Genomic DNA, 27550 nt, shown 5'->3' with positions numbered 1-27550 from the left:
CGGGCCGGGATCCTTTTTCCATCAGCAGCGCCCGCGGGGGAACGGATGGGAGGAGGAAGCCCTTAGTCTGGGTGGACCGCAAGGCATTTCCTACCCGTCCAGAGGGCCCCGGTGCCCCATTTCTGGTTAAAAGTGCTTAGAAAGAGTGGACAGAACGGAGGGAGAGCTGTTTAAGAGTTAAACAAACAAACGGAGTGGGAGGAGGTGAGGAAGGCGAAAGCAATTGGAGCAGTGGGGAGAAAATCTGGTCCCTAAAGAGAACACTGCCAGGGAATGATGGCATATTGGGTCCGTCCGGAAGACGAGCAGTTAAATTACTAGGCAGACTCTGACTCAGTTTCCTGGACGCCAAATCAGTTTTAAAAACGTAACAGTTCCTGCTCATGTGCTAATACTTTTCTCTAATATATGCTTCTCTAATACCTTCTTCTCTAATAACTTTAGAAGTCATTTTAGGAGATAGATGTGGTTTTTCGTTCACGTTTTAGGTTCTGCTCATTTATTTTTCTGGTTTTTCCAGCTCTATTGAGATATAATTGACATATAACAATGTGTAAGTTTAAGGTGTACAACGTCTTGATTTGACACATTTATAAGTTGCAAGATGATTACCACCATAGAGTTAGCCAACACCTCTGCAACGTCACTTAATTGTGTCACTTAATTTTTTGTGGCAAGAACATTTAAGATCTTCTCTCAAAGTATAAGATACAGTATTATGAACTCTAATCACTCTGCTGGAAATAGATCCCTGGAACTTATTCATCTTCTAACTGGAAGTGTACCCTTTGACCAGTATCTCCTCACCTCCCCCGCCCTCCCCACATTCTACTGTTTCTGTGAGTTCACCTTTTTTATATTTCACATATAAGTGATATCATACAGTATTTGTCTTTCTCTGCCTTATTTCACTTAACATAATGCCCTCAAGTTCCATTTGCTTGTTGTTGCAAATGACAGGATTTCCTTCTTTCTCATGGCTGAATAATATTCCATTACATATATATATATGACACATCATCTCTGTCCATTCATCTGTAGACAGACAATTAACGTCTTTCCATATCTTGGCTATTGTAGGCACTGCTCATTTAAATCCAAAAACAAATTTAATAGAAGGGATTATACTCCATGGTTTAGCATTACCTTTCATTCACTTGAGAACAGTTTATTAGGTGTCCATTCTTATGGAGGGAGCAAATAGTAGTATTCTTTTTTATAGGAGAGAAAACTGACGCTCACAGGTTCATCTGCCTAGCTTCTCACACAGCTTATTAAGATTCAAACCCAGGTTTTCTGACTTGCAAGACCTGTGCATACTGATGCCCTTTTCAGCGGGTCACTCCAGCTGTCACATAATATATAATGCTACTATTTAGCAGGCTGCCGTAGTAAATCATGATTGCATACAATATACATCATAGGAACAAACTTTAAAAAGTTACAATAAAATTAGCACAGTCTGTTTCATAGGAAAACACTCATCTGTTATGGTGAGGTGTCACTGTTTACACTGACAGTTGTAAATAAATAAGGGTAAAAACCCAAATGGAAATTGAAGTAAGCAAGAGACTTTGAGCTTTGTTCCAACCTGCCATCAGTAGATCTCAATTTAGAAAGAAAACTAACTTGGGCTAGTTTGTATTAACCTGATAGTTGTATCAAGTCAAACAGTATAGATATATTTAAGAAAAAGTTAAATATCTCTACTCTTCTTGCATCCCACCCTCCATAGTCTACTGAAATTAATACTTTTGTAGTTGTAGGATTAGGTGTTGGGAGGCAAAAAATGAGTAAGATGCATGCTTTGGCTGTGGAGAGGTGGGTCCCATGGAACCAACCATTGCAGTAAGTGCTGTTATTGAGGTACATACACAGCTGTGGAGGAGGATGGGAGACCGCTGCAAAGAAGAGATTGTTGGGCCAGGTGCTGAAGAAGCAGGCAGGCATAAAGGGCAGGAGGAGAGTCTGGAGTTTCAAGTACTGCCTATGGTGGAAGGGAGCAGTCACGAGGCTGGGAAGGCAGGGGGGTGTGGCACCATGAAGAATCCTCCAAACGTTTTAAGGGTTTTGGATTTTACCCTGTAGGTGATTTGGAGCTCCAGAAAGGTTATACGGAAAGGAGTGATAGAATCAAATTTGCTTTTGGAAAGATCTCCCTGGCAGTGCATTGGGAAATGGGTTGGAGAGGGGAGATGCTTGAGGTAAGCCTTTCTGGTAGTCAGGTTCAGAAATGGCCTGCAGTGGCCATGAGAATATAGAGGAGTGGGTCTGAGAGCTCATGAAAGAGGCAGCATCTCCAAGGTCTTGGAGACCGAATGTGTCCAGCAAGCAGAGAGGAGCCTGGGATGACTCTTGGACTTGAGGGCAGTGGCAGGTGGAGGAGAACAGATGTGCAGGAGGGGAGAATTTTGTATTGTTTCAACAAGCCTTACATTCTTCTCTGCTTTAGCTCAGACCATTCCCCTTCCCAGTAATACTGGACTCTCCTCTTTCTCAGCAGCTCTCTCTCCTTCTAAACCTGTCACAATCCCAGGAAGCTATTGTTCCCTCTAGCCCAAAGCACCCACCGATGAATGCTCACACCCCTTATTTTTCTGTTCCATGCAATTAGCATTCACCTTGTATTTTTGCTATTCATTATCTTTGCATTAATTAATCCCCCCAACTAGAATGTAAATTTCTTGGGGACTGAGACTAGGTCATGCAAAATATCCCAAATGTTGTAGACATTCCATTACTATAATTTAAGAAAATTCTCACTTCCTCACCCTCTAAAGTGAAAGCTTCTCAAAGGCAGCTGTTTTGTGTACTTTCTGTTCTAAGCTATGTCCCTAGTGCTTGGAATGGTGCTTGACATTCAGTGGAAGCCAAGCAAATCATTGTTGAAAGAAAGAATAAATGAATTACTTTGAATAATTAAACAAATAAATTAAATTATTTAATTAAGTAAATTTATTTAATTAAATAAATAAATGAATAATAAACATAATGCTTAGTGGTTTTTATGGCCCTCATGGAGTTCTCTTCTTTGGCACCTGGAGATGCCCACAGTCATCTGCTATAAAAACGTTGATTGTACATACTCTTCCAGGAACTCTTCTAGGTTCTGTGGTCCCTGACCTCTGGAACCTCACTATCTAGGAAGGAAGCAGATATATGAATAGATAATTGCAGTCATCTGTGATTAATGCTGTACTGTAATCAAGATGTGTACCAGGGTCAGTGGTGGTACCAAGGATAAAACATGTAACCTTGCTTAGGGGAATCCAGGATGGCTCTACAGAGGCAGTGCCTATGCCAGCCCTGGACGAATAACCAGATAGGTGAGGGAAGGAGCTAGAACAGTAGAGTGTCCTGAGCATTCCTAAATGTTCCCTGATTTCTCAACAAATCACCCTTGATGCTGCCCTTGCCTTATTTGCTATGACAAGTGTAAATGGTGTGTGTGTGTGTGTGTGTGTGTGTGTGTGTTCTTTACCAGGGTATGACAGCTAAAAACAAAGCAAACTATTCTTAAAGTCATTCTCTTTGAACACAGTCAGTCTTACCCTGTTGCATAAACCTTTTATTATTTTCAGTTTCAAATCCACAGTCACAATTTAGCTTCCATGTTCTGACTCTCAAGTCAAATAATTGCTTTCCAAAATGTTCCCCAGTCTCATCTTACAAGTCTCATTATTCTTTGGATCTGACACAAACAGAGGTCTAAAAGAGGAAAAGAGTTCTACACACATGCCCCCCACCCCTTTTTTTTCCTCAAGGAGTTGTAACAGTCACGTATGTTGATTGCTGTATATTTGTGTTTTTTCCTCTTAGAAACCAAGGAATTTACACTAAAAGCTCCTGTGAAGATTTCCCTCAGAGATATTATTTAAATTCTGACATTCTTGGGGGAAGATTATACTATACTGTTAAGAATTCCACAGTCAGGCTTTAAGTTAAAGGATGGTCTTGAACTCTCAAAGCGTTATTTGTAGCAAGTTAGATTAAAATCATTGTATTTTATAGAAGTTTCGACTCTAGCTAATACTTAAGGTTTTCTTATGTTATCATACATATCAGTTTGTGTTTTGTATTCCAGTCAATTCAGTAAATCTTAAAACGTATAGTCTTAGGGGGAGAAGTGCTATCTTATTTCCCTTTGTATGCTACAGCCTACATATAGTAATGCTTTTCACATAGTCCCAAACATTTGTTAAGGGATTGTTTTTTAGATTGTAACAGGAAGCTTTGTTTGCTATAAGATTTAAGCTGCTTGATCTGCTTTTGATACAAATCATTCAGGGCTGGGTCTGTGCAAAAATCACGATTTTTAGAACAGAAAAACATCATTTCCAATCACCTTCAACCAAGGAAACGTACTCCTTGACTGATTGGTAACTCATATGTAAATGTAGAGGTTGTGAGAATTTAATACAGTCAAGTGATTGTCTTATGCCATTATTGCTTTTCTTTTAGTTTTGTCTTGCTTTTTTAAAGGCAACTAAAATTATTTAGCAGCCATCCCAAGGAGCAGCCAGTTTAAATACTAGGTGAAAATGTCAACAATAGAATATTTTGGACATGTACCAAAGAGCAATCCAAATACTATTCAGCCCCAAATCAGATAGAACGTTTGCACAGAAGACAAGTTGAAGGGTTAATAGGCAACTTTCTCTGCCGTGGTCTTATTACTGCCCTGGCTACATGTCTGAATACTAATTGAAAGAACTTGCTGCAGTAAGTTATTCAGCAGCCAAAAATACAAATGAAAGAAAATATATTCTTTTGTGAAGTCCAGATGTTGCTTTTATATTTAATGCTTTCAATCTGAGACATTGAAACTCTACTATTTCCTACATTATTTAAAAATACAAATACTTGAAATTGGGGGAAGAAAGGATATTAGTCATTAAAATTCTCTTTTCTATAATTTTTATTTTAACTTTGGCAGAACTTTAGCCAAAGGTCAAAGTCATGTAAATAGATGTTCTTTCACAAAGTACAATTATGCAAATTACAGGCTTGTTTATAAAGCTTGTTTTATATAAACTAAGATTGTGTTTACATAATTGATTTTTTTATGATTCTTCAGACATTCTATCTAGACGTTTGAAAAATAGTCTTTGGCTTTGCACAGACAGGGTGATGGTTAGATTTTTCTTGTGGCATCCCATAGACACAGACTTAAGCATTAAAAAAATTTTTTTTCTGATTTCTGCAACGTTTTTAAGAAAAATTGTTCCCCACTAAATTAAAAAAAAAATACACCCTCCCCACGTATAAAACTCAGACCCTTAACATTATTTTCAGTGTTTTATTATAATTTATATTATGATTTTAAACAATTGCATTCATTTGTTGTATCATTTTATTTCCTTCTACTGTTACTTATTAAACAATTCCTGAATGCTCAATCTGTGTAAAACATAAGATACTTTTTTCTAAAGAGACAAAAGAAAAACCAACAAATAAAACCCACCTTTGTTTCTAAGTAATACAAATAGTGAAGAAACAGTGTAAGCTCACTGATCTTAGATGCTACTTAGGGAAAGTAGATTTTAAAGACTGAGTTTCTTGGTTTCTTTGCGGAAAGTTAATCCCTAAAGAGGACATTTGAAAAACAAAAAGGAAGAAAGAGCCTGTGAAGGCTGTGCTGATGGAGAACTGTGAGGAGGGAAGGAGACAGGCCTGCAGTCAGAAGACCTCAATTAGCGGTTGGCTTTGGCACCTAGAATCTATCACCTGGGGCAAGTTTCTTGGCTTCTCAGCCTGTCTTTTCAGCCATGTGGGGTTGCTAGGAGGATGCAAGAAGGCATGTACAATGGGGGGTGTGGGGCCTTTTCACTCACACTACCTGAGTGGCAGTTACAATATCACCATCATAATGAATTTTTTTATTTAAAAGCAGTCATGGGAACTGCTACTCTTTTTTTTTTTTAAACATCTTTATTGGAGTATAATTGCTTTACAATAGTGTGTTAGCTTCTGCTGTATAACAAAGTGAATCAGCTATACATACGGAACTGTTACTCTTAACCTTGGAGAGCTCTAAGTCCTTGCCTGGTTTTGTGTTGTTCTGTGTCATATTATGCATGCAGGAACTGTCCACTAAGTGTCAGGTTAAGGGTGATCATGACCGTGGCTGTGCTACAGACACATGTACTTAAAGATAAAAGAGTTGAAGAATAGCATGTGGTTTCTGCAAAGAGATAATCACTGAGTGTGCTTTCCTATACTCTTACTGATCTTCTGACAGAATGACAGTGTTATTCAGATTCCGGGAAACCTATTTCAGGGGGAATCTCTTTCAAGGAATCTTAGCAAAAGGTTCCAACAGCTGACACTTGGCTCCCAATAAATGGCTCATAAATGTAGGGATTGTATTTCCATTGGTAGCACATGTGGCTTATCCTATCCTCCCAATTGCTGTCAGGCAGTTCTTACCAAGTATGTATGCCCCCATGTGTCACCATGTAACTGAATGCATAAGAAGTGAGGAAGAAGACTTTTTTTAAGTAAGAAGTGAATAGCTTTTATTACAAATTGAGCCTTTAGAATATCACAGGAGAACTGAGGAGAGAGATTAAAACTGAGAGAGTTTTGATTGATGATGAGATTCTCCATTGTCACTACTGAATTGTGGAAACATGGAGGATCTTTCATAGTGTTCCCCATTCCGTGGAGAGAGGGAAGTCACAAGGCAGTGAAGGGAGATTGTTGACCTGGTGTTAAAAACCTTTGACTTGACTTTGACATCCTTCCCACCACCCCTTTCCCAATTTCTGATCATTGTACATATGCAGGCACTGTCAGTCTTGGCCGCTCGTCCTCTTAATGTCTTCTAGAATTGGAGATTATCCTGCCTTTCTCAGAGGGGACCTTCTCAGCCCCTTGTTGCCTCGGCATACTCAAACCCCGCTCTCAGAGGGCTGGGGGATGGATGCCTTGGGAATCGACATCCGCTTGGATCTGGAGGGAAGAAGGAGAGGTGAGGCCCCAGGGATTCCCCCCCCCCCAACAAAGCCCTGGATAAGTGTAGGTATTAGGGATCAGGTGAAAATGATCTTTTCTTGAGGTTTGGATTTGCAGATGAAAACCTGAATTTCATTAGAGGTACTTATACTGGAGGCAAAAGAGAAGGATGACTCTTCCCTGTGTTGGAAGATCATTTCCACCGTCTGTTACAGACAGCCTCACCTTGGCCAAGGATGTGGACCTGCGTCCTCTTGGACTACGAATATCTGTGGTGAGGGAGAAAGGGGCCACTCTGCTGGCCTGTGGTCCTTTTTATTTATCCACGTCAGCTCCTTCTCCCCAGTTGAGTCTGTTATCTTGCCTCTGACTCAGTACTTTTGTCCGACACTTAGCCTGGGTCTGCAGAGGTGGAGGGCACCACTACTTAAACTTACGTTTTAGACAGGTATAAGTTCAAATTCTAGTCCAGACATTCACTAATGGTGTGACCTTGAGTGATTAACATAACTTTCTCCTCCTCTGTAAAATGGAGCTAATATTAGAACCTACTTCAAAGGTGATTGTGTTAAAAATGACGATTTTAAAAAGCTTACTTTGCAGGATTGTGGTGCCTGATACACTAAAAGCCCTCCATAATTATGAGCTAACGTTAGTATTATAGATAGCTGCTTTTACCTATATTTTAACTCAGACGTATCTCTTTTGCTTTTTATTAGCAGTTTTACCATTCTTCCACTTATATAGCTGTCATTTTTTGTCGTTTTCATTGAACTGTGAGCATCTTGAGGCTATCATCTCAGTGAGCAGCTTAATGCCTGGCACAGCATAGGCGATCAATACAATTTTGTTGAATGAATGAGTAGATGAATGAAAGATATTGACTATTGAAGAGCTCTGTGCTATGATTGGAAAGGTAGGCCTTTGGACACAGATCAACCCTTGGACAGGTTCATAAAACTTTGGAGCCTTGGTTTCCATATTAGAAAAGTGTAGTAGAGATAATAATACAGAAAGGGTAATGATGCTTTACGGAATTGTTATAAAGTTTAAAGTTAACATATAAAAGGATGAGGAACAGTTCCAGGCACATGATAGGCCAATAAATAATAGTGACAGGCCTGATAAAGCAACTAAAAATGGAGAAATGTAAGTGACTGGCGTAACCTAAGTTGGATTTTCCAGTAGATGGATTTCACAATAGAATTGTATCATCCCTTTGAATATATATAATTTTAGTAAGAAAGGTAAGAGAATATAGGATAAAGATATAATGAAATTTAAATGATACTTTGATAGCCTTTACACTAAAGAAAATGTGTGAGAAATAGGAGCATTTCTTAATCTAGCAAATTTAAGATTTTGAAAGTATCTTTTATCAAAGTCTAAAGGGTAAAGTTGATATTGATCATGTGAACTTTCAATGAAATAAACAATAAAATATGTAGTTTTAAATAAATATGTAATTTTGCTTATGTGAATGGTCAGTTCTTTTAAACGGGAAAATTCTAAAATGTTTAATTTGCCTACAAGACTAAAATGTCTGTTCATTGAATTTTATTGAAAAGTTTGAAGTAAAACCTGTTAAAAGAGACGGATGTGATACGGATCAAAATGATAGAACAGAAGACATGAACACACAGAGAAATTGCTACCCTTATGGTTTGAATTGTTTTGAATTTAGTGATATAAAAAAAAATCCATACCTAATTTGCAAAATAGGTATATGAAATAATGTTTCTCATTTTGTAAGCTTGAAGTTTGGGAATGATTCAGCCTACATCAGTTTGTTAGAAATTAAACACTGCCAGGCCCCCTCTAGCAGCATCAGACCTAAGAAAAGTTAGACGTTCCATTCCATTTGGGTAGGTGAGAGCAAAAGCATAGGAAGAAGGCTCTTTTTAATCCCCAAATACAGTAGAGTTTAAGGTTATTTGCTTTATAAGTAAGGCTTTCCTAGAAGTGACTTTTCAGTAAAAGCCAGAGTTACATCCTTCAGTTAACTGCACTTAGGACTGCAGTTCCTGTTGTCCCCTGGGTTTCAGCCTATCCTCCATCCACAAGATGCCAGATTGTCTCATATTTCCTGCCTCCATTTAAATTTAGGTAGAGTCTGTCATACAGAGTGAAGTAAGTCAGAAAGAGAGAGACAAATACCGTATGCTAACACATATATATGGAATTTAAGAAAAAAAAAAATGTCATGAAAAACCTAGGGGTGAAACAGGAATAAAGACACAGACTTACTAGAGAATGGACTTGAGGCTATGGGGAGGGGGAAGGGTAAACGGTGACAAAGCAATAAAGAGGCATGGACATGTATACACTACCAAACGTAAGGTAGATAGCTAGTGGGAAGCAGCCACATAGCACAGGGAGGTCAGCTCGGTGCTGTGTGACCGCCTGGAGGGGTGGGATAGGGAGGGTGGGAGGGAGGGTGACGCAAGCGGGAAGAGATATGGGAACATATGTATATATATAACTGATTCATTTTGTTGTGAAGCTGAAACTAACATACCATTGTAAAGCAATTATGCTCCAATAAAGATGTTTAAAAAAAAAAATTTAGGTAGTATTTAGTACTCACTGGGTACATGCTTCTATAACAGGCATATTGCAGCTTACAAATCACAGAGGAGACGTGAACATTTCTAACAGGCTTTGCCCTCCACTCTAAGGGTGAGCAACACAGCAAATGGCTTTTGAGCAATGGGGTAATCATGGTTTTCCTGAGGGTTACAGTTGCCTAAACTGTGGCTAGTGGCTTGTTTTCTACTCCAAAATACTTACTTTGAAGAGTTCAGTCACCATACTGACTGACTTTGGCACACACACAGAAATCCCTTTGCAAGCTGATCATGGAATTGCTAGCAGTGGCCTTCCTAAATCAGGTCTATTGCTTTTTTAAAAAGTCATGTACATAGAGATTTCATTTAGCTCAGAGCACTGGTTTGATCTTATCTCACAATCTTTATTAATTGAGTAAATATTTTCTGAAGACTTCCTATAGGTCATGTGCTATTCAAGGTCTGAGGACAGAACCAGGGAGAGAAGATCGCATCTATCGGTGGAGCTTATATTCTAATAAGTGATCAAATAAAATCCAAAAATGCATGTGGAAATCCATTCATTTACCTAATGTCAGCTTAGCACCTTCTCTGTGCCAGGCATTGTGCTGGGCACTAGGAATTTAATACACAAGACAGAAGAAACGGCCTCTGCCCTCGACGAGTAGCCATGCTGGCAGGGAAGACAAACATGCCCACCGATCACCAGCAAATTATATGTAAAGATTGTGAAAAAAGAGACAGAACCAGGATAACACAGCCGAGGACGGAAGTGGGGTGTATCCAAAGCCAGTTCAGGGGGCTGGGCCCTCCCTGGGGGATGGCTGACAAGTACAGCTGTTTTTCTCATAATTCTAAAAATAGCATGGACTTAGACTATAATCTTTAAAAAGCAGGTCTACAGGAAGGCTCAAGATGTACATTAGATTAACCTGTAAAACGCCGCACGTGTTTTCAGGCTCACAACTTCAGCTGTACTGGGGGAATCCTCCACGCAGGAACTTTCTTTGTATTGATTTCAGTAGCTGTTAACGCACCTTGCGAAGGTGAGCAAGTAGCATTACTGCTGTACTTTCGGTTCTGTGCCTCTCCTTTCCTTGGTAGATGGGCTAAAATGTCAGCACTGCATTGGAAAGCAGCAAAACCTCGTGGGTCACTCCCAGTTCCTTTCTGTCTGTCTTTGTAGCTCGGTGTAGCATAATCTTCTAACTGAAGTTGGAGGAGAAGGTGAGGTTGGGTGCAAGCAATTCTGTGCGTTTTCCCTGAGCTGTCAGAGGAGGATGGGTAGATGGGGTAGGTACCTCTTGTTCCTGTGCTCCATCCTTTCCTCTCCTGACTTGAACGGGGCGGGGAGCTAACAAGAATGCCTTTTCTAGATTCTCAGCCGGGAGCTGCTTCTCTGGTCTTCCTGCACAGGTCGCTGTGGGGTGTGACTCATTCCTGTTTGGAAGTGACCGACTTTGGCTGAGAGTCATAACCAAGCCCCTGAAGCATGAATCAGAATTTGTGTGATGGTGGAAAAGCCCCACAGAGACCCTGAGGTGCTCCCTCAAGAATTTCTCCCCTTGAGAAATCCTAATACTAGAGAAACACTCTCTAAACAATAAGGTCCTACTGTATAGCACAGAGAACTGTATTCAATATCCTGTGATAAACCGTGGAAAGGAATATAAAAAAAGACTATATATATGTGTAACTGAATCACTTTGCTGTACAGCAGAAATGAATACAACAGGGTAAATCAACTATACTTCAATAAAAAAATATTGAAAAGAAAATTAAAAAAATAGAGAAACACTCTCCAGAATTCCTTCACTGTGAGTAGCCAGTACCCTGGTATTAGAGTAATATGGAAGATGCAAGTTAAAACTTCTTTTGTTTTCAGTTGATAGGACAGAAAGAAGCAGATGCAAATTGTTTCCATTTACTCTTAAAAAATCCTGTTATTTTTCTGTGTTAGGATCTTTTCATACATGACTGAAATCTAGCAGGCAATATGACTGTATTGTTCAACTTATTGTTATATCCATTACAACTAATTCCTTTCAGATGGAGCCTGTTTTCTTTATAAATACCATTGAGATCAAGTATAAGAGATCCTATCATTAACCCTTTGCCATGCTTTTATCTGAACCCTCCATTCTAGTAATGTTTATTTAGTCCAGTGTTATTTTTAACATGTAAAAGGCATATTTTATACTATAAAATGCACAGTTCAGTGTTCAGTTTAGTAAATTTTGACAATTCTGTAACCACCCACCCAAAATAAGACAGAGGACATTTTCATAGTCCTTTCATTTCAGGCTGTCACCACCCCCCAATCCAGGCAAACACTTAATGACATCTACTACCATAAATTGGTTTCACCTGTTCTTAAACTTCATATAAATGGAATCATAGAGAATATAGTCTTGTGTAGCTGGCTTCTTTCACTTGGCATAATATTTTCGGAGATTCATCCATGTTGTGGGTATCAATAGCAGTCTAGTATATTTTTAACTATAAGAATATCTGGAAAAATATTTTGAATTACGTCTTAACATATTACATCTCGGATAAGGAGCAAACTAACAATACTTAACCTTTTAATTCTATTTTTACTCTAAAGTCAAGTACTTTTTGGTCTTAGTTATTTTTGTGCTTTGTAATCTTTTTAGAAGCTCATACAATGCCTTGCCTGTAATAGGAAATTGGCACATGTTCCCTTTAAGTTGGAAGGGAATGTATGAGGAAAATTAACTCGTATCTCACTTTATAGAAATTCAGATTTTAACTGCCCGCTGTGGTGTGAAACCAAACAGCACATTCATTCTGGGCACTGGTCTGCTGATGATTTTACTGATGAGTGTACTCGTCCAGAGTGGACCGTTTGTGGGCTCTTTCCTCCAGTGTAAGGAGTTCAAGTGTGATAATAATTCATTTTTCCAAAAGGTCAGTTCTTACTGATTTTTTTTTTAACTGGTAAAAATATTCTAAACAGATATTATTAGCCTCATTCGGTAATTGAAGAACTCTGAGAACAAAAACAGTAACGGTGACCTATCCAAAATGAAGGAGCGAGTCAGTGTCGGTGCAAGATACTCGATTCCAAAATATTTGTTCTAGCACATGTGTTGCAAGCTCCCAGAGAAGTTATTGACACTGACGTTGGTTTCCTTTAAGAGTGACTCATGATTTCTTGAGCCTGGTTTCCACTATTAGTCATCCCCACTGCTTGGGTTAAAGCAGGCTGTTAGACTCTGCCTGGATTCCAGCCTTCACAGTCCCCCCACCTGGCCCCCACCCCCTTGATTCCCACCTCCTGGCTCAGCCACTCAGCAGTCTCTGGAACCAATTCTGACTCCAGGCAAGCAGGATTTTATAATTCAGCCTTTAGTATCAGTGCAGCATCAACCTTGTGTTTGTGGTTCAGTTCAGGTAAGTTGGCTTGTCCTTTTTTTCCCCAGTTGCCTAAACTCCTTTCTCAGAAACATGCCTAGAACGTCAGTATCCCTAGTTCTTCAGGTCCTGTCTTAGTCCCATCAGTGTCTCCTGATAGCTCTCATGCCTGGGAAGTGAAGTCCTTCCTCCCCCTATGTGGTGCCCCCTGTCCCTCGCCAGGAGCAGACCGTAATCATGGCCTGCCCGTGTCCCCAGATTTAATAACGTGAGCTGTGCCTCTGTTCCTTTCTTTAGCTGTGCTTACCAGTGGTACCGTAAATCTTGGACCCTAAATTGCCATCGGGCTGTATTTCTTTCCAGTCCATTTCATTAGTCATGCCGTGCTGGCTGCTATAAGTGGGGCTGAGTAAGAGTGGGATACAGTTTCCTGCAGTAAGAGATAGGAGACTTAACTTCAGCCCGGCACCTAAGAAAGATCAAGTGTTTACTGGAATGTGGGCAAACCACCTCCTGGGCAAGGAGGAAATCTGCGCCTGGCAGTAAACAGTTCTATTCAAAAGCAGTTCCCCAGTGCTGGGAAGGGACCTAGTTGAGCATCGGGGTAACTGACCCAAGCTGGTACTCAGCTGCGAGTGCTGATGACTGTGGCTGGAGACCTTCCTTCCCCGTTCTTCAATATGGAAAAAAGATATTTTCCTAATCTTGTGCACGTACAGCTTTAAGAAAAGTACCCTGGTCAAAATTTCCAGTATTTGAAAATATGCTGAGAATCCAAAAAGTAGAGAACCACTCTGAGCTTTTTCCTTCCCTTCCTGATGCCAGTGGCGTTTCTGAACGAGCATGCTGGTCTGCTTCCACATATGCCTTGGTTACCGCATCCTCTGGCAGGTGACCTGCCTCTTGGTTCCTGCACTGGGCTTAGTCCAGGCGTTTGCTTCCAGGCCTCCTTCCCCCCAGGCCGCCTCTGCAGCCTCATCCTGGATCTCCCCTGGGTCAGGCTGACTGTCTTTGGAAATGGCAGAGACTGTATATGATGGGGAGAGGGGTCTCACCTGCCTTAGGAGAGGGAAATTAGCTAAGGTGAACGCACAGGCAAGACGCTCCTAACCCAGCTGTGACAGAACCTAGAAGACATCAGGTTCATGTTTTAATTATTTCAAAAAAGCGATAAATGCCGTGAATAGGCCGACTACATAAGGTTGATTGTCAGACTTCTAATAGAGCTAGTGTGTGTCCCTGTCATTTGTTTTATTAAGCTTTGTGAGTTTTCACATGTGAAGTTGAAAGGAGATTGAGAAAGGTTCCCTTCAGAATTTTAAATTTTATACAATAAGGTTACAGTATTTCGCAAACCTTTGAAAAAAGCTGATTGTGACTACTGACTTTTAATCTGCAGCTAGAATAGAAATGTATATATTAATCAATATTTTGCAAACATATGTAGAAAATCCATCGTCTGTGGCTTCTGTATACCGTGTTGATTTATTTGTTACTTTATTTGTCCACAAGTAGTAAGAGATTATTTGGATAATAAAATAATTATGGTGACACATTGCTTTGTAGCTTTCTGAAGTCTAAATGAATTTATTGTACATAGGAGTCACCTTGACCATGCATTCTGAACTTTTAAAAGCACCACTTTCTTAGTATTAACCCGGTCGTGACCATCTGGAATAAAGCATTTTATTTTTCTACGTATCTCTCCTCAAATATAAAGCAGTGATTGAATTTACCTCCTTTTTGGTCTTATTAGAGATGTTTATAGATACATATTTTAGTGTAATTCATTACTGCAGATTAAATGGGAGAGATTCAGACATAGTACAGATTGTCTCTCATTTAATCTCCTGGAAATGTGCAGTCTAGAGAAATACTTAAATAACTTAAAGCTCATTTTCTTGTAGGAGTGGTATATAAAAAAGATTAGACTAAGGGTCTTTTGTCCTGTGTTTTATAGAAATAATCACAAATACTTTAATCCAATATAAATGCTGTATAAAGCTTTTCCTGTAGCTTAAAAATTGATTGGACAGGGAAATACAGTAACCATATAAAATCATACTTGATTTTTGATGACAGAATAGTAAAAGTTTCTGTTCATGTTCTTCATGATTCCTGCCGTATTTTTATTGCAGCCGTTAGAAGATGAGTGAGTGAAAGGCTTTGCAAGTGGGAGGGGTGGGTTTCGAAAGGCCTCTTTGAAGCCGCGGTCCCTAACCTTTTTGGCACCAGGGACCGGTTTCGTGGAAGACAGTTTTTCCACGGACGGTGGGGGCGATGGTTCAGCCAGTAATGAGAGCGATGGGGAGCGACGCGGAGCGGCAGATGAAGCTTCCCTTGCCCGCCTCTCACCTCCTGCGGTGCGGGCTGGTTCCTAACAGGCTGCGGGCCGGTAGCGGTCAGCAGCCCAGGGATTGCGGACCCCTGCTTTAAAGGGCAGTATCTGTGAGGCATCTTTTTTTTTTTTTTGCGCTACGCGGGCCTCTCACTGTTGTGGCCTCTCCCGTTGCGGAGCACAGGCTCCGGACGCGCAGGCTCAGCGGCCATGGCTCACGGGCCTAGCAGCTCCGCGACATGTGGGATCCTCCCGCACCGGGGCACGAACCCGTGTCCCCTGCATCGGCAGGTGGACTCTCAACCACTGCGCCACCAGGGAAGCCCTGTGAGGCATCTTTGAGGAGGCTTGTGGGAGTCTGAGGCACGGAGGGTGGCCTTTTTTTTTTTTTTATTTTTTTGGGCCACGAGGCTCGGCTTGCAGGATCTTAGTTCCCCCACCAGGGATCGAACCATTTCCCCTGCAGTGGAAGCACAGAGTCCTAACCACTGGACTGCAAGCTACCACCTGGGTTCTTAACTTAGGTCTGTAGATCGCCATGGGTGGGCTTGGAGGTGGGAGACTTCTTAGATCCCCTAAACTGTGTGGGAAAAGGTTTTATTTGCATATTTACAGGTCTCTGGAATCCATAACTGTCATCAGATTCTTAAGAATCTGATGCTTCTTGATCCAAAAGGCTTCTTGATCCAAAAGGACTGAATTGCCCGTTCAGTGAGACTGGGACAATTATGATACAAAACTCATGAGTTAAAGTTTGTCAACTGCACATAGCTGTAAAATCGCTAGCACTGCTGCCTTTTGAAACTGGAAGTCTCTTTCCCTGTGCTGTCATCATCCACTCCTGCACTGATATTCGTAAGCCCACCTGCCTTAAAATGTGTGCATGACAATGGCTTCCCTTACGTGGCTGTATTGGGGGAAGACCAGAGAAGGAATAGAGAATGTTCTTCTTCTTATTATTTTTTTAATATTTCTTGACTTTTGACTTTCTGTTTTAATTAGGAATCTTTGGTCACAGGGGACAGAAAGTCAAATCAAGTGGCCTGAATAATCAAAAGAATTTATCAGTGCAATAAGTGAAAGGCTCAGGGGTAGTTTTCATTTCTGGAGGTAGCCTTGCCCACGGGTCTCATGGAAGGGACTCCCAGCAGTGCCAGCTCTCTCCTTGTAGCTGAGGGCAGTGATGGTGTCCCACCTGCTACCCTACTTTCACCATGTCATCCACAGAAAGGAAGAGTTCAGGTAACTTCTCTTCCTTAGAAATCCCAGCAAATAGCGCTGATGGGATTGTATGCCCACCCCTGTAACCACCATTGTGGATGTGAATTACAGGGTATGTTGATGAGCCCTCGATGAGAGTGGAGTTACTTAAGCCGCATAAATGCAAATGAGGAGTATGTACATTTCTTTTGAACGTTTGTATTGTTACTTTCTAAAACCAAAACTGGGGTGAAATAATCTGTCGTTTCAGTATACTGAAATGTAATTTTTAATAGTTTTATGTTCGCTTTTCGTTTTAAATTTATTTATTTTATTTTTGGCTGCATCGGGTCTTCGTTGCTGCGCGCAGGCTTTCTCTAGTTGCGGCGAGCGGGGGCTACTCTTCATTGCGGTGCGCAGGCTTCTCAGTGTGGTGGCTTCTCTTGTTGTAGAGCCCAGGCTCTATGCATGCAGACTTCAGTAGTTGTGACACACGGGCTCACTAGGTGTGGCTCGCAGGCTCTAGGGCGCAGGCTCAGTAGTTATGGCGCACCAGCTTAGTTGCTCCACGGCATGTGGGATCTTCCTGGACCAGGCCTCGAACCCATGTCCCCTGCATCGGCAGACGGATTCTTAACCACTGCACCACCAGGGAAGTTCCTGCTTTTCTTAATATAAAAATTGGAGTCATATTTTCTATTGCTCTGTCTTAAACAAAAAATTAATATTGATTTTTTGGGGGGGGGCCTCATTAGAGCCCCTCCTCTCTCTCCTTGGGATGGTGGTGTTAGCAGCTCTTTATTGAAAAGATATTTCCGTGGCTTAATCTGCTTTTTCACTGTGTTACTACAAATGTTTTTCGAATATCTCTTCAGTGTAAAGCAGTAGAAAAGGCTCGTTGGGAAGGGTTTTCTGATGTTAGGTTGACTGAATTAAAATCTTTACTCTAATACATACTGGTTGTGCAAACTTAAGTAAGTTGTTGAATCCCTGAGCCGTTTTCTCTCTTTGTAAAGATAAAATGAGAAAATGTACTGAAAGGACTTTGTACAGTGCCTGGGACTAGTAGCGTTTATGTACGGTGCCTGGGACTAGTAGCTGTTTATATTAGTCAAATTATGCCAATCTCATGATTTCAAGTAAAATTATGATAATGTGTACAAGAACTTAATTATAGGCATTCATGAATGGGCCCATGGCTAATTAGTATGTCTATAGAAATAATATGTTCATTGTAATTTTGCATAGATTCTCTTGGGTAGGATTCCAGAAGTTAGATTGACATTTTAGTCAAAAAAACCCAAGAAGATTATTAAGTTGACAGAGGTAGCATATGGTACATTAATATTACTAATAAGCATTATTTGTGTTACTGAATTAAGTCTGAAAATATCAGGAGGGAAATTAGCTTAAAGCACTGAATTTCCAAGTCTGTCCGAGTGTAAGTACACAGTACATCTATAATTGATTTTATTCCTCAGGTGACTTTATTCAGTTTATACTGGGGCTCACTTTTCATAATATTATAAAAGGGATGAATAAAAATGAATATATTCATTTACCTTCTATGATAAATAGTTTCAGTCAGAATTGTTGAATCAGCGACATTCTTTGCAGCCAATGAGTACAAGACTGAAACCTGTTGAACGTTTACTTTGCGGCTTTTGGGTTTCTTGCACTTTCCAGTGCAATCCTCTTTGAGTTCTTCAGGATTTTTTTAACCTGGGTCAGTATAGTGCCTGAAATATTTCTACACTTGGGAATTCAAATAAAAATAAACATTGCTAACCCTGAGGCAAGAATAATGGGGCTGAGGTTGTCGGGCTTTGAAAAAGGAAGCTGCCCAGTAACCTATAATAATGTAGAGAGGCCAGCTGTGGAAATGGATATAGAGGGAATCCTAGCAGATTTAGGGAATTCATTCTTGTAATTAACCTAATGGTATAGGTTGTTAAACATTTACATGGTCCAAATATAGACTTTTCCCTAAGACTGTTTAAAAATAGACAAAGGAGGGACTGGTCTGATTGTTTTGATACAGCCTTGCTGCCTATAAGGGTAGACCAGATGACTTCACATGGGTTAGTTCCATCCCATTTTCTAATGAAATCTATCAACCCGAGATTTGTTAAGTGTCTGCTCTATGCCTATCAGTGTTAAAAACTAAGAAGGTACATAAAAAGAGTAACATATGTTAAGTGCCATGTATAATTTTTGTTTTGTTTTTTATTGTGCTTTCTTTTTTTTTTTAAACATCTTTATTGGAGTATAATTGCTTTACAGTGGTGTGTTAGTTTCTGCTGTATAATAAAGTGAATCAGCTGTACCTAAACATATATCCCCATATCTCATCCCTCTTGTATCTCCCTCCCACCCTCCCTATCCCACCCCCCTAGGTGGTCACAGAGCACTGAGCTGATCTCCCTGTGCTATGCGGCTGCTTCCCACTAGCTACCTATTTGACGTTTAATAGTGTATATATGTCCAAATGCCATGTATAATTGTAAATACTCTGTATGTAGTACATTTAATGGTTATAATAATGCTATTGTTACCAACTCGGGTCCGGCTGCTCGCTGCTTGAAAATCAATATGAGAGAGAGAGAAAGAGAGACAAATGTTGGTAGAAAGGAAAGTCACTTTTAATCAGAATGCTGGCAATCCAGGGAGACAGTGGACTCAGTGTCACCCCAAAACTACCTCTGAAGCTTGGCCATGAACGCTTTTAAAGGGAAAAAGGGAAGTAATCTCAGTTAATCATTGAGATGGGGGGCAGAGTCATCGCCTTTCCCCACTGTGTGCAGGCTTGTGTGCAAATTTGCTGACTCCTTGTGATTTTTCTTTAGATGCTACCTTGTTCATACAGTTTGTCCTCGAGATTACTGAAGGGGAAGCTAGGGAAGAGATCTGGTCATCTGTTAATTACTTATTCTTCATTTCTACTTCTTTGATCTATGGAAAGAACCAACAAGTTAGGTAAAGTATTGTGTTATCAAAAGATTTGAAAGGTGTGCTAGGGCCAGAGATGAATAGAGCATGGGGGTGCCTGGTTTAAGGTTAGTGACAAGACAGAGGGGCCTCCTGCAGAGAGCTCTTTCCTGCAAAGAGCTCTTTCCAGCCAGAAGTTGCTTACAGATCCCCACTTGTCAGAACATCATTCCATTTCTGTGGGATAATGGATGAAGGTGTGTCTTCTGTAACTTCTTCCTGCTGACGTAGGTGCCACATTCTTAGAGTGGGAGATGTCGACATGGGTCTGTAGCATCTCTTTGCTGACAGTTGTACCTGCCCGTATAAATATACAGGTAGAACAAGCTACAATGATTTTGATGCCCACAAAGATATAGATTATTATGAGCAATAGTGTTAATCCCATTCTCTTAAGGCCAGTTCTTGGAATTGTGCTAGTCATAGACTCAATATTGCTCCAGGTGGAGCAGCTTCTGTCATGGCTGCAGTCTGGTCATCATGCAGTCAGCCTTCTTCCTCTGGTGACAGTTACAGTGTTTGTAAAACAACTCAGGAATGTGCATTAGACACTGAATGTGTGACTCTATTGTCTTAATCGTTAGCTGCTTGAGCCTCTGCTCCTTTGTGACTCAGGGAAGCCTGGGAGACTTCAGCTTCTCTGCAAACGAGGCAGGAGACATGAAGGGGCCTTTGTACTTGGGAGTGGGGAGCTCACAGAGCTCTGCTCGGTTCCTCTATTAGGTAGGTGCTATTATTATAATACCGTTTTTATGGATGATACAGTTGAGGGTCAGGAAAGTCAAGTAATTCACTAAGGCCACACAGCAACTAAATAGTAAAAGCAGGATTGGAACTTAGGCTCAAACATTATACCGATTCCTGGACAGTCTAGTTATGGATACAAGAATGCAAAATAAAATAAGAACAGTATAAATATTTGATGAGCTAATGTACTGCAGGATTATGGATCTTATTTCATAAGAATCTCATTGCCATTAATTTTGTTTCATCTGCATGAAAACCCTGCTAAGTTCTCCCTAGGTGGAAGGCTGATCTGGATATGAGAGTGAGTCCTTAGAGTTAATGAAGGAAAGAGTTTGATAAATACTGCTGTAAAGTTACTTTTTCTTCCCCCTCCTGGCAAGCATATATAATGGTAATAACTTCATTTTGTGTAGCTGTGGCACTTACAGTTAACAAAGCACTTGAGTCTCGCTTGATTCTTACAACAATCATGTAGGGTTGGCAGGACATCCATTTTATAGATGAGGAAGCTGACCTGCTATGTCACCCTGAACTTTTGCCACTACACTGTTCTGTTATTCAGTTTAGAAACCTTTTGCCAAATAGGATGGCTGCATTTTCTTTTGTGTTTATAGAGCATATACACGAGGTAGTAAAGAAAATGTGTTTTGTGATAAGTAAACTTTTTAGAAAAAACAAACCAAAGAATTTGGAATCAATTGACCTGAAGGAATATAGAGGAAGACACTGGCAAAAGGCATTTAAATAAAGGGTTGTGTTGGGCTTCCCTGGTGGCGCAGTGGTTGAGAGTCCACCTGCTGATGCAGGGGACATGGGTTCGTGCCCCGGTCTGGGAAGATCCCACATGCCGCAGAGCGGCTGGGCCCGTGAGCCATGGCCGCTGAGCCTGCGCGTCCGGAGCCTGTGCTCCGCAACAGGAGAGGCCACAACAGTGAGAGGCCCGCGTACCGCAAAAAAAAAAAAAAAAAAAATTAGAGCAGATGTACAATGTGTTTGATAGGCCACAAACAGGCTGTTCTAGTTAGCATAAAATTCAAGTTAACTCATGAATAAGCCAGAATGTCTTCCCTGTACCTCAGTATGTGAAAATTTCTTTTATCAAAAGTAACACCAAGGTTTACCTTGAAGATATTTCATGTGAAACGGGAATGAAGAGGTGAAACCTTAGGCATACTTTTTGAAGCTAATGCTACTGTCTATATTACTGAAGCAAATTTTGGTCAGAAGTTTTATTCCATACTCTCCAAGTAGTAATTCTTCCCAATTTCACCCAAGGAGAATGTTTAAGATAAAGGCATTAGAAAGAAAATAGGTCAGATTGTCCTTAACTTTTAATAGAAGATACAACTTCTGAGAATATGCCCAAGTACTAGTTTTTGAGTTCCCACAATAACAGAATAAAAATGTGGAGATGGGATGTGATGAAACCAAGGTGGGTCCTTTGAAAGGACAGACCTGGGAGCCCAAAGGCCTGCTTTCTATTTTTAACCCGATTGCTAACTAGTGACCTTGGACACTTAACTAGTCTGGATCTGTTTCCTCAAAAGCCAACAGAATGTTTCGCCTGGAGATCTTCAAAGCCCCTTGCAAATTCTGTGATGCTCTACATAGTTGCTACATAACAAACTATCCTAAAGCTTAGTGACTGAGAGCAACAGACAGTTTACTACATCTTGTGAGTTTACAGAGATTCAGCCACGGCTCAGTGAGTAGTGCTCAGCTGGTAGACAGTCATGTCCAAGACAGCTTCCCTCATGTTTCTCTGACCTTGGCAGGGGGTCTGGAAGGCTGGGCCCAGCTGGAGCTGTCCATCAGCCTGGCAGCCTCAGGGTAATGGGACTTATGACAGGGCAACTCAGGACTCAGAGACCAGTGTTCCCATGGACAAGACCGGAGCTGCATGGCCCCTCACGGCCTGGCCTTTGAAGTCACAAACACCATTTCTATCAGACTCTGTTGGAGGAAGCAGTCACAAGCCTGCCCAGATTCAAGGGGAGGGGACATAGCTTCCACCATCTAATGAGAAGAGGTTCAAAGAATTAATGGCCATATTTTAAAGTTGCTATAGTCCCATTCACTGTGGATGGTAAAGTTTGTTCAACTGTGGTAAAACTTGCTGTTTTAAATTTGGCCTTCTCGAAATCTTGGCAAGATGGAAAATTCATCCTTACGCCCTAGGAGAGAATGCAGATGACCAAAATTAACACCCTGTTCTCCACTCCTTTTTTCTTGCCCATTCTCTCGTAGTGTTTGCTTATTCATTGAACTTTTTAAAAACTTTTATTTGTTTAGCCTACATCTCAAAGTCCTCAACCACTGCTTAAGCTTTATTGTTATTATTATTATTGTTATACAATATAAAGAATACTAAGATCTTGGAAAGTGGAGCTTGAGAGTATATTCCAAGGGCTTGACATGGGGTGAAGAGCATGGGGTGTTTCCCAACCTTTTCTTTTCTTTTTTTAAAAAAATTATTTTGTTGAAGTATAGTTGATTTACAATATTGTGTTAATTTCTGCTGTACAGCAAAGTGATTCAGTTATACATATATACATTCTTTTTCATATTCTTTTCCATTATGGTTTATTACAGGATATTGAATATAGTTCCCTGTGCTATACGGTAGGACCTTGTTGTTTATCCAACAATCTATCTACCTAATCCCAAACTCTCAATCCATCCCTCCCCCACCCCCTCCCCTTTGACAACTACAAGCCTGTTCTCTGTGCCTGTGAGTCTGTTTCTGTTTTGTAGGTAAGTTCATTTGTGTCACATTAGATTCCATATGTAAGTGATATCTATCGTATGCTATTTGTCTTTCTCTTTCTAACTTAGTACGCTTAGTATGACAATCTCTAGATTCATCCATGTAGCTGAAAATGGCATTATTTCATTCTTTTTTATGGCTGAGTAATATTCCATTGTATATATGTACCATATCTTCTTTATCCATTCATCTGTTGATGAACATTTAGGTTGTTTCCATGTCTTGGCTATTGTAAATAGTGCTGCTGTGAACATAAGGTTGTATGTATCGTTTGGAATTATAGTTTTGTCTGGATATATGCCCAGGAATGGTATTTCCGGATTATATGGTAACTCTATTTTTAGTTTTTTGAGGAACCTCCATACTCTTTTCCATAGTGGCTGCACTAATTTACATTCCCACCAACAGTGTAAGAGGGTTTCTTTTTCTCCACACCCTCTCTAGCATTTATTATTTGTAGAGTTTTAAATTATGGCCATCTGACTTGTCTGAGGTGATACCTCATTGTAGTTTTGATTTGCATTTCTCTAATAGTTAATGATACAACCTTCTTATTTCTAATGTGCAGTTGCTTGAAGCAGAGAATCTGGTGGGAGTGCCGGCTTCACCTGGCTGAGCACACAGACAGTCACAAAGAGGTCATTTCAGCAGTTGCAAAACCGTATTTTATTTTATTTTTTATTTTAATTTTTTTTTGTGGTACATGGGCCTCTCACTGTTGTGGCCTCTCCCGTTGCGAAGCACAGGCTCCGGACGTGCAGTCTCAGCGGCCATGGCTCACGGGCCCAGCCGCTCTGCAGCATGTGGGATCTTCCCAGACCGGGGCACGAACCCGTGTCCCCTGCATTGGCAGGCGGACTCTCAACCACTGCACCACCAGGGAAGCCCGCAAAACCGTATTTTATCGTTAAACAGTCAAACCACCTGATCTGATGCATCATGTTTCCGTAATTTTAAACTTAAGTGTAACATTTTGAACTCATCTCTTCTGGAGACCTGTATTCATCCTGAATATAACAGGTGGTGTTGTAAAGTTTAAAGAAATTAATAAGCAAATATTACAGGAAAGTGGTCAAAAATCTCTAAACACAAACATATCTGTGTCTCCAAACATGCTTAATCATTTTTTTAAAAAAGTCTAGGTGATTTTTTAATTTTAATTTTTTGTCATTTCTTAAACTAGTTTTTATTAGCTATAGTGTATAAGAAATGACATCTCTCCGTTGCTTCTTAGATAGGGACACATGCTGAAATTGGGCTGACAGTCGGTGTTCTCATTAAATACTCATTTCACTGCTGTGAGGGGGTTTTGTTGCCCAGGCCCATACAACTCCCACATTTTACCGAGACTCAGAGTGAACTGTAAGGAAGTGGTGGCGGTGGGGATCAGCCTTTACTTTATTTTATTAATGAAAGTTACGTTGTGTTATTTCATTGTGTCTTATAGGTGATGGTTTGGTCATTGACACACCTAAATGTAAATATAAATTTGGACTCTGAGGGGGCAAATTACAGTAAAGACATGATCCTTATAAATCTCTTTCTCTAAGTCAGCTTTGGGGATTTGTGGAAACCTTCACACAACAGGGAATTGTCGTGATTCTTGACTCATTCAGGTGTTTATCTTTCTCTTGAGACTTGCTTAGGAAAAAGGTTACCACTGTATTGTTCTTGCTTACTCTCTGCAGATGCTGTTAAATCAACACTTTTATTAGCCTTTTATTGATTAGCCTTTCATTAAAGACTTATTGTGTCTTTTATTTATTTATTTATTTTTAAATTTATTTTTTGCGGTACGTGGGCCTCTCACTGCTGTGGCCTCTCCCGTTGCGGAGCACAGGCTCCGGACGCGCAGGCTCAGCGGCCATGGCTCACGGGCCCAGCCGCTCCGCGGCATGTGGGACCTTCCCGGACCAGGGCACGAACCCGTGTCCCCTGCGTTGGCAGGTGGATTCTCAACCACTGTGCCACCAGGGAAGCCCTCTTGTGTCTTTTATTAATTAGCCTTTTATTAAAGGCTTTTTGTGTCTGTTTTTAAAACTGGCCCCCTTTCCTTGTTCTGTCAAAAAAATTTCTTTGCTTTATTGATAGTGAGATGTTCTGTAGACCAGCATAACGTAAGTTAAGACCCTTACAGCGAGTAGAGAGCATTCCATAGTTTGGGTTATTTAATGTCACATTTGTTTAATCGCGTAAATATTACATTGTCGCTGGAAGAAAGTAAGAATATACAGAAGAAGAAACAAAACGATAGCACCTATAAATGTCCGTTAACATTTTGTTTATATCAGGAGTTAAGTATTTATGTTGAATAAAATATAAATTAAATAAAAAATATTTAACAGCCGATACGGCGCAGGCACCAGCTAATCAGAATGGACTGGCCTTACACAATATATACTGTCTGGTTAAAATTGGTTTGGGGGGCTTCCCTGGTGGCGCAGTGGTTGAGAGTCCACCTGCCGATGCAGGGGACACGGGTTCATGCCCCGGTCCGGGAAGATCCCACATGCTGCAGAGCGGCTGGGCCCGTGAGCCGTGGCCGCTAAGCCTGCGTGTCCGGAGTCTGTGCTCCGCAATCTCCCAGTTTATCCCTCCTCCCCTTCCCCCCTTGGTAACCATAAGTTTGTTTTCTACATCTATGACTCTATTTCTGTTTTGTAAATCAGTTCATTTGTACAAGTCATTTTCATTTTAATAAATTTTGGTCTCTACTAGTTGTGACTCCCAGTTCTGGGTGGTTATCAAGAGGGGAAATTATGACTCCATCGGTTCCTGGATGGATAGATCCTGCATCTCCTTCCGGCCCCACATGTCTCCACTATAATCTTGAAGTTATTGCCTCTCTTTTTATGGTCAGGCTGCCATCAAGTCAAGTGTGCGTATGTTGTGTACACATACATATGCACACATACTGTTGACAAAGATGACAAAAGATGACGAATTCACAGTATTTGGCCTTTCCTGGCTTTATCAAACACTGTCACAGTAATCATTTCAGATTCTGGTGCCTTCCTGGCTTTCTAAGCCTTTCCAACCTTTACCGAAGGCAGTGAATGTAATTTATTTTCATATCTGTCTGTCGTTGCATTGGTACCTTGGAAGGGCGAGTGTTTTCCATTCATTTGAATGTTCCTACTGTTAATCATTACCAAATCATATTATTACTGCCCATATATAAATCAGAAAAAAACAAATTTGATTTCTAGCATTCTAATGTGGTAAAAAATTGATGAGTAGAGGAAACTTCTTATGCAAATGTAAGCGACTGACAGAGAATAAATATGGGCACAAACTCTTGCTGTTATAATCATCTTTTGACCTCAGCCACCCTTTGTATAGCCCAAGTAATGACTGTTTGATATTTATTATAAAGCATATTAAGTTCCGTGATTAACTGAACCTTTCATTCCTCTTTTTTGTTTCACATAGCAGTGAAAACAGATTGTTCTATTATCATTCTTGCCAGGAAATTTACAAAATGTATAAAATTATTCATAAATGCATTTTAAACTGAAGATGTATTAATGTATTTATTATTGGGTGTACTGGGCAGAAAACATTCCACATTTGAATGGCAGGCACGTGGTTATAAATTCACTTCCTGCTGAATATTAATCATCAACTCCATATGGCTGGTGGATAAACCTCTGAGAGATGACCAGGATATGTAAATTCTTACCCTCGTCATGGACTTTTTATCTGACTTTGTTTAATGTTTAAAATAGACTGAATGACCTTTGAATTTAAAAAAAAAGTCATCCTTCCTGAGAAGTCCAAGGGCAGGATAGTCTCAAGATGGATTATTATTCCTTCTGCTCCCCTCTTGGCTTGTGGGATCTGGGCTCTCTTGGCCCCTCCTGTGTCTGACTGTTTCTTCCTTCTTGGTCTCCTGCTTCCTCTGCTTGACTTAAAATTCTGGTGTTACTCAGAGCACCAACCTGGATTCACTTCTGTTCTTGCTCTATTGTCCTTCCTTCCTCCCTCCCTCCCTCCCTCCCTCCCTCCCTTCCCTCCTTCCTTCCTTCCTTCCCTCCCTCCCTCCCTCCCTTCCTCCCTCCCTTGCACCACACAGCTCACTGGATCTCATTTCCCCAGCAAGGGATTGAACCTGGGCCATGGCAGTGCAAACCCAGAATCCTAATCACTAGGCCACCAGGGAACTCCCTGTTATTGCTCACTCTATTATATGTGTTTTCTGAGGGCGTTCCATTCACGCTTGCAGTTTATAGGGTCTGACCTGCCTTTGGACTTCAGACCTCCCTCCAGGCCATCTCCACTGGGATGTACCCACCTCTGTGCTTCCTTGTTTTCCTACTCTATTACCCCCACTCCACCTGTCCTGTGACCTCCTCAGTCTGGTTCACCACTGACCCCAGCATTTGGCAAGGCACCTGGCGTGTAGTAGGCACTCAGAATGTGTTCAGTGATTTAATGTTCACAGTCGAACTCATTATTCCCCAACCGCCACCTCAAAATGCACACACTGAAAAATGCATCTCTTCCTGTGTTCCCTCTCCCAGTGAATGCCACCCCCTATCCACCTTCCCCACCTCCTCTCTGTCCTCACACCAACCTGCTGCTGCTTTTTCTCCATACCCAGTCCTT

General features: G+C 40.8%; 1 protein-coding gene across 2 annotated transcripts in view; it reads left to right on the top strand.

The window, feature by feature from the left end:
* Positions 1 to 27550, top strand: part of ANO6 (anoctamin 6) — a 202533-nt gene that overhangs the window by 1095 nt on the left and 173888 nt on the right. The gene's annotated exons all lie outside the window — the stretch shown is intronic.

Source organism: Globicephala melas, chromosome 10 (genome assembly GCF_963455315.2).
Source record: "Globicephala melas chromosome 10, mGloMel1.2, whole genome shotgun sequence".
In the NCBI taxonomy this organism is placed as follows: Eukaryota; Metazoa; Chordata; class Mammalia; order Artiodactyla; family Delphinidae; genus Globicephala; species Globicephala melas.
The sequence above is the reverse complement of the archived record's forward strand: the minus strand, read 5'-3'. Positions and strand labels throughout refer to the sequence as shown.